This window comes from Lissotriton helveticus, chromosome 2_1 (genome assembly GCF_964261635.1).
Source record: "Lissotriton helveticus chromosome 2_1, aLisHel1.1, whole genome shotgun sequence".
Classification (NCBI taxonomy): domain Eukaryota; kingdom Metazoa; phylum Chordata; class Amphibia; order Caudata; family Salamandridae; genus Lissotriton; species Lissotriton helveticus.
The window spans coordinates 119,133,513-119,139,512 of NC_136059.1; the positions used below are offsets into that span (position 1 = coordinate 119,133,513).

The 6,000-nt window shown below is 42.9% G+C and overlaps 1 protein-coding gene across 6 annotated transcripts in view; it reads right to left on the reverse strand.

Annotated features, from left to right (window-relative positions):
• DCTN1 (dynactin subunit 1) overlaps nucleotides 1-6,000 on the reverse strand; it is a 669,529-nt gene that overhangs the window by 425,865 nt on the left and 237,664 nt on the right. The window contains exon 1 of one of the 6 annotated variants that reach the window (XM_078674589.1): nucleotides 4,603-4,805. The exons of 3 other annotated variants lie outside the window; for them this stretch is intronic. The gene's annotated coding sequence lies outside the window, so the exon portion shown is untranslated. 2 more of the 6 variants (XM_078674587.1, XM_078674586.1) reach the window with 2 other exon arrangements.

The window sequence follows — 6,000 nt, forward strand, 5'->3', positions numbered from 1 at the left end:
TGGCACTCCGTGGAGTGAAACTCTGAAGTCCACACACCCATAATTAGAACACTGTCCAGCTGTTGATCACCAGGAAGCTAACTGGCAGTCTGCTGCTGGTATTGAAAGTACGTTTCCCTCTGCATGTCAGATTGTTTTCATGAAATAGATGGGAAAGATATTTAAGAATTAATTTTAAAAATGTCCTAATTGTGCTTCCTACAGCACTAACCACAATATCTATGACTTAATGTGCCCCGTCATTTTGTTCCTTTCAAAGTGAAATTATTCAAGTTTTATCAGTTTGATTCACTCAAGAAGGCTTCAGGACTGCCACATCGTTGTCATAAGTAAGACTGGTAGCTCTTTAGTTATTCTTTAGAACACTCTGGGAGGCAGCAGTAGAACACAGGGGAATCAACCGACAAGCTGCTCCTGTTGAAAGCACATGTTTTACTCAGAATGTCAGGCTTTATTCTACCATGGCTGAGAAAGGTTGTATATTTCTGTAAATTAACATTCATTCTAGCTTCTGGAGCATCCATTTAAATAGGGCTTTCTGTTGAACATGGGATGTGCAAAGAACTTTTCAGGTAAGTTGTCTGCTTTCCATTTCATCTCCGTTAGGAGTAAAGGCGGCATGATGGTCTATGCACCTTCCACAGATGTGCTCAGAACCAGACCCTTTGTCATACCCAACCATATTTACTAACTGTAGGGTGAAGAATGACCTTGCACATACCTCTGCTCCCAACCGGCCACATGTGCTATTGGGGTCCCGAGGCCTAGGTACATAACCCCTGGCCTAGGCCTGAGGCATACGTACTTAACCCCTGCTCGCTATCCATTCACATGGACTTAACCAAAATGTACGAAGACCATAACATTAAATTAACAGGAGCACCAGTTGCATTACAGACTAACATTCACTTTTAGGCACAGAGAGATTTCGTGATTTGAGCAGAATCACAGGATGTTTGAACCTCCCCCAAGCCTAGACCCTTGTTCCCCAGCTTCAAAGTCGGCAGCTCTAACAGTTAAGCCACATCCTCTAAATGAACAATTATTTGGTGGACTAAAAGGAAAGTGTTTCAGTGCGAACTTACACAGCTAAACTTTGCAAACACCTCAGATGCAGATTTTGAGGGAAAAATCAAAGAATGCAGTTTCCTAATTTTACGGCAGGGATGTGGAATTCCTTTGGCCCGACACGAGGACATATTGTTTGGGGTCCAGGGCAACAAGTTTATGTTTATTGTATCCTTGGGACAAGTAGGCCAAACCCCCTTCAGCACAAACCCTTAGGATGCCAGTTTGCAGTACCACAATATGGATCAGGAAGGGTATGGTCTACAGTTAAGGTAATATTTTTGTCCATAGGTTAATGCTGTTCAAACTTGTATTTATGTTTTATTAATTGAAAGCCTTCATTATTAGTGCGAGCGCTCCAAGTAAATGTTGTAAGCTCTGACTGCACTACTGACAGTGGTTCCAGTATAAAAATGTGTACACATGTTTTCAAAGTTTAGCAATATGAGGCTATGTATAATGCTTCCAAAATGCTCTCTGATTCAATGCAAATATTTGCAGAAGCTGGAAAGCAAGATTGAGGATTCTTTGCTTCCAAAATAAAATTTTGATAAAAAATGAAAGCAGGAAAAAAACATTTAGCTAAACTACTGTAAAATTTCAGGTACTGTTTATTTGCAGCATCATTTAGTAACGTATTGATGCATGCTAGTATTTCCCAAAAATATTCATAATAGAAAATCAGTGTAACAAATGTCAATAAGATTCTGGGAAACAGAAATACGAAAGCATTGGCAAAGTCAGTAGGTCTGAAATTGGTGGTCAGCTTTTTAGTTTTGTCAATGTACGACTTATTTTGGCATGGTTTTAGTAAAACCTTATTGGTGTGCACCATTATAACAAACACTGGCAAAAGCAAAAATAGTTTTTGGTCTCAAAAAGCACACACTGCCACAGTAGTTACTGGCACTGAACAAAATTACTTTGTGTGCCGATATGAGCCGTGTGAAAGAGCAGAATGCTGTCACTCACAGTGAAGCCAGCCGATACAGAGAGAGTGACAGAATTTTAATAAACGCAGAAGGTCATGGTCAACGCCAGACCAAATTAGGGGCCCTATTAAAGAAAGTCTCAAAAGTGCACCTATGGTATATGTCCTTGCATTAAGTGCAGCGATACGGTTTTCAAGAATTCCCAATAATTTACAGAAGTAGGACAAGTAATAGTATTCTTAGAAAATATTTCTGAACTGCATTTTAGCATGAGCAAATATGCATGTGTAGATTTGCTCATGCAAAAATATGACTGTTTGCAAGTTCACTTTCCCTCCAACCACTTTTTTCCCCAACTCAGGAAGAATGTTTATGTCTGCCATTGTCAGGAGTAAAGTTCCAACAATTCCCGGTATGGGAAAAGATTAGAGAAGAGTTGTTGAAAAACATGCTAGGATGTTTGCACAGATTCAAAAGGGCATTCTAACACTGGAACTATTGCTTACCACTGCCTTCAGTCCTAGTATGTAGATCTGCGGAAACGTGGCAACATGGGGATTGCAAGTATTCAAACACGACTATGGTATGAGCCCTGGCATAATCAGAGAGGCTATATCAGAGCTCTTATAGAATGAGATTGCTGCCACAATTTGTCGCCATACTACATGGCACCAAAGGGACAAGTTGATTTTGTTACGGGACAAGTAGATTTATGAAACAACCTGCCGCATGGACAAGTAGATATTTTATTAAATTCCACACCCCTGTACGGGTTTAAGAAGATCCACGTTCAAGCTACTTTGTATCACCCACTAAGCGATACATGGAACAGGACCGCTCTTCATCAGGAATAAAATCACCAAACGCGTTCAACAAAGGAACCTCCTGACTAGAGTGGCACCTCGCCTCAAAATCAAAAGATACAAGAAAAAAAAACATGGGTGGCATATTCTTCTCTGTTCAAGCAGCCAAAGTATAGAACTCTTTACCCCTCAACATAAGATCCACGGATAACCACCTTATCTTCAGAAAACTACTCAAGAATTGGCTCTTCCCCACTTAACCACGATATGCAAACAGAAATGTACAGCATATCCCTCTGTATATAAGCATTTATTTGTACTATAGATATGTACCTATTTATGTGTATTGCTTAGTATACACATGTAGAATAATTAGGTTTAAAAATAATATAGATATTTACTAGATCTGCTTAACAAATGTACATATTACCGGTAGTTACATTAGTCTATGTTTTTAGCATGTATATAAGCGACTGCATAAATAAGTAAATATTTTATCATAACTATATCTACAATTGCTTCACTATTGAATTACAACAACAACAAAAAGTATGTACAACACTTGGAAGCTGGAGTTTATTTAATGCATCTTTAATCAACACATACTACCTTCCTTTATGCATCTATATACTTTCCATGCACTTTTGGATCTACAGATTGATTACTTTTCTTCTAATTCAGCATATCCAATGCACTACCCTATTTCTCACCCTATACCGATCTCAATAGATCCTCTACCTCAACTCTGACTCATCTCAAACCTTTCTGCTACTCTTACCAATGCACTACCCTATAACTTTATCAATATATCCTCTAACTCCACGCTCTCATTCATCCCAAACCCCCACACCACTACTATAATCCCCTTTCTAGACACTTCCCTACGCTACCCATCCTTGCATCATCTCATACCTCTTACTATTCTGATCTCGGAAAACAGGCCATTCTAAACACTTTCCTCAGACTCTTCCCCTTCCACCTCCCTTTTACTCACCCCAAGACTCCTCCTACTGCTATGAGCTCCAAAACAAGGGAAAACAGTTTTAAAATCCTTCCCTCTTATGTCCCACCGCTATCCTTTTCAATCCAAATAATAGACTAACATGCCACCCACCCAAATGAATTTCATATTTCACGATACTAATTCACCACTAATCCTTAATGGGTTCCGGAGTAGCGTGCTACTCACTGAAAAAGCGCTCTGACGCCTCGTCAGGGGTAGTAAGCGCTATATAAATGCAATTACAATACAATACAATACAATACAATTAACAGGCCCACACAGTGACAGCCAGCTTTGGGGCTTTGATGGTTAAAAACATCCCAAGGGGAAGGAGCTGGCATTACTGCATATTATCACCTGCTGCTCCCACCCCTGCAGAGAGGAGTACATAGGCCCACACAGTGACAGCCAGCTGTGGGGCTGTGACAGTTAAAAACATCCCCAGGGGAGGAGCTGGCATTACTGCATATTATCACCTGCTGCTCCCACCCCTGCAGAGAGGAGTACACAGGCCCACACAGTGACAGCCAGCTGTGGGGCTGTGACAGTTAACAACATCCCTGGGGGAGTGGGCACTGCAGGCAAACATCTGTCCACACTAGGGGGGCACTGGCACCATGAGGGGGTGGGGGAGGGCGAGGTGTATGTGAGGGGAGGAGTGTGGATGGGTTGAACAACTTGGAGAAGCAGCAGGTGGATAGCTGAACCTAGCAGGGGGGCTCTAACGCTACCTGACACCGCTCCTCCTGGGCTGCCTGCTCCCAGTCCCAACATTCCATCTCTAACGGTCACTCACCTAGCACGCAGACAAGTCTCCCAGAGCCGGGACACGCCCGGGGGCCGGTTCTATGTTTACTGCTGTCACTGCCAGGCTGGAGCCGGGGCGGCTTCCGGGAGCGGACACGGGCAGCAGCAGGGCTGGACAGCACCCGACTCTCGCGAGATCTCCGGCAGCGCCCATTCAATGCAGAGCCAGGGCTCCAGACATCGGAGAACAGCGTGCGTTCCAAGCCTCGCTCTGGGTCATTGGCGCATCCTTTCCATTACCTCAGCAAGGCGTTTTTAAATACAGAGTCAAACGAAGGAGGGACAACCCTAACCAACCACGAAAGAGTCCTATACAAACGTGACCACGGTAAAATGCGCTTTAATTGCACCGGCACCAAAAAAGAGTGAGTTCTGTCATCGTATCCCCGTATACACAAGAAGCAATGGCAGTTATTTATTGAAAATGTTATTGAAGGAAAACAAGAGTAAGGCAACAGTCGTTCCACCAAAATATCTCTTTTGAAGCATTCTCAGAAAAATATATGCCCTTTAATAGCTTCAAAAACGTAGTTTCTTTGGTTCTAACAGTTCACGCAACTGCCATTACAAGATGGCCGCTATATTATTATACACCTGTTGGTCTATTTCATGTAGCAGGTCTTTGCAAACTGCCTTCAAATGCCAGGCTTGATTTACATTGCGCATGCGCTCTTTTGGTTCATGTCGGCGGAGGGGAGTGAAATACCGTCTGCAGCCGGGTGTCTGGAGGTTTAAGGATCTGCGGCTTTTGTCACAGTCAATCCTTGACACCAGGCCGCCCTGATAGACACTCCTAAGCAGTGAATGGGAGTAGTGTAGTCCTGAACTGGTTCACTTCTAACGAACCACTCTGAAACACTAACAAGCTGTGGCAAAGCCAATAAGTCTCGCTTGCCTGAGCTATTGGGGCTGTCAATGTTTTGTTTAGCTGTGTTGTTCTCTATGCAGCATGGCTGAAAGTAAAGGGAGCAAGTAATAGGACTAAACCAGCGCCGACCACCTCATACACTTGGATTTCTCTTTCATGTTAGCCAAGCTGCACAGCAGCCAGCTTAAAAAGCAAGCCAGGTCTATTGGTTATGTGGCTGCTCGTTACATTCAGCTTACAAAACAGACATCAGATAGGCCAGACACTCAAGGAGTCTACTAGGTAGCCTAATGACTGTTAACTAAATAGAGCTCAAGTACCAGACCCAATAAACCAGCTCAGTGGGTTGAGCCACCGCAGAATAGACTGGAGGCAAAATGATTAAAAACCCAGAGTGACCCACTCAGCCCTTTTGTGTTCCAGTTTTGAGAAAACCAGTGGCACGGATTTGCTTTATTGGGCTACTATTAGACAGCAAAAAACAATTTGCAGCAGTGCTCACTACATTGGCACACTGCA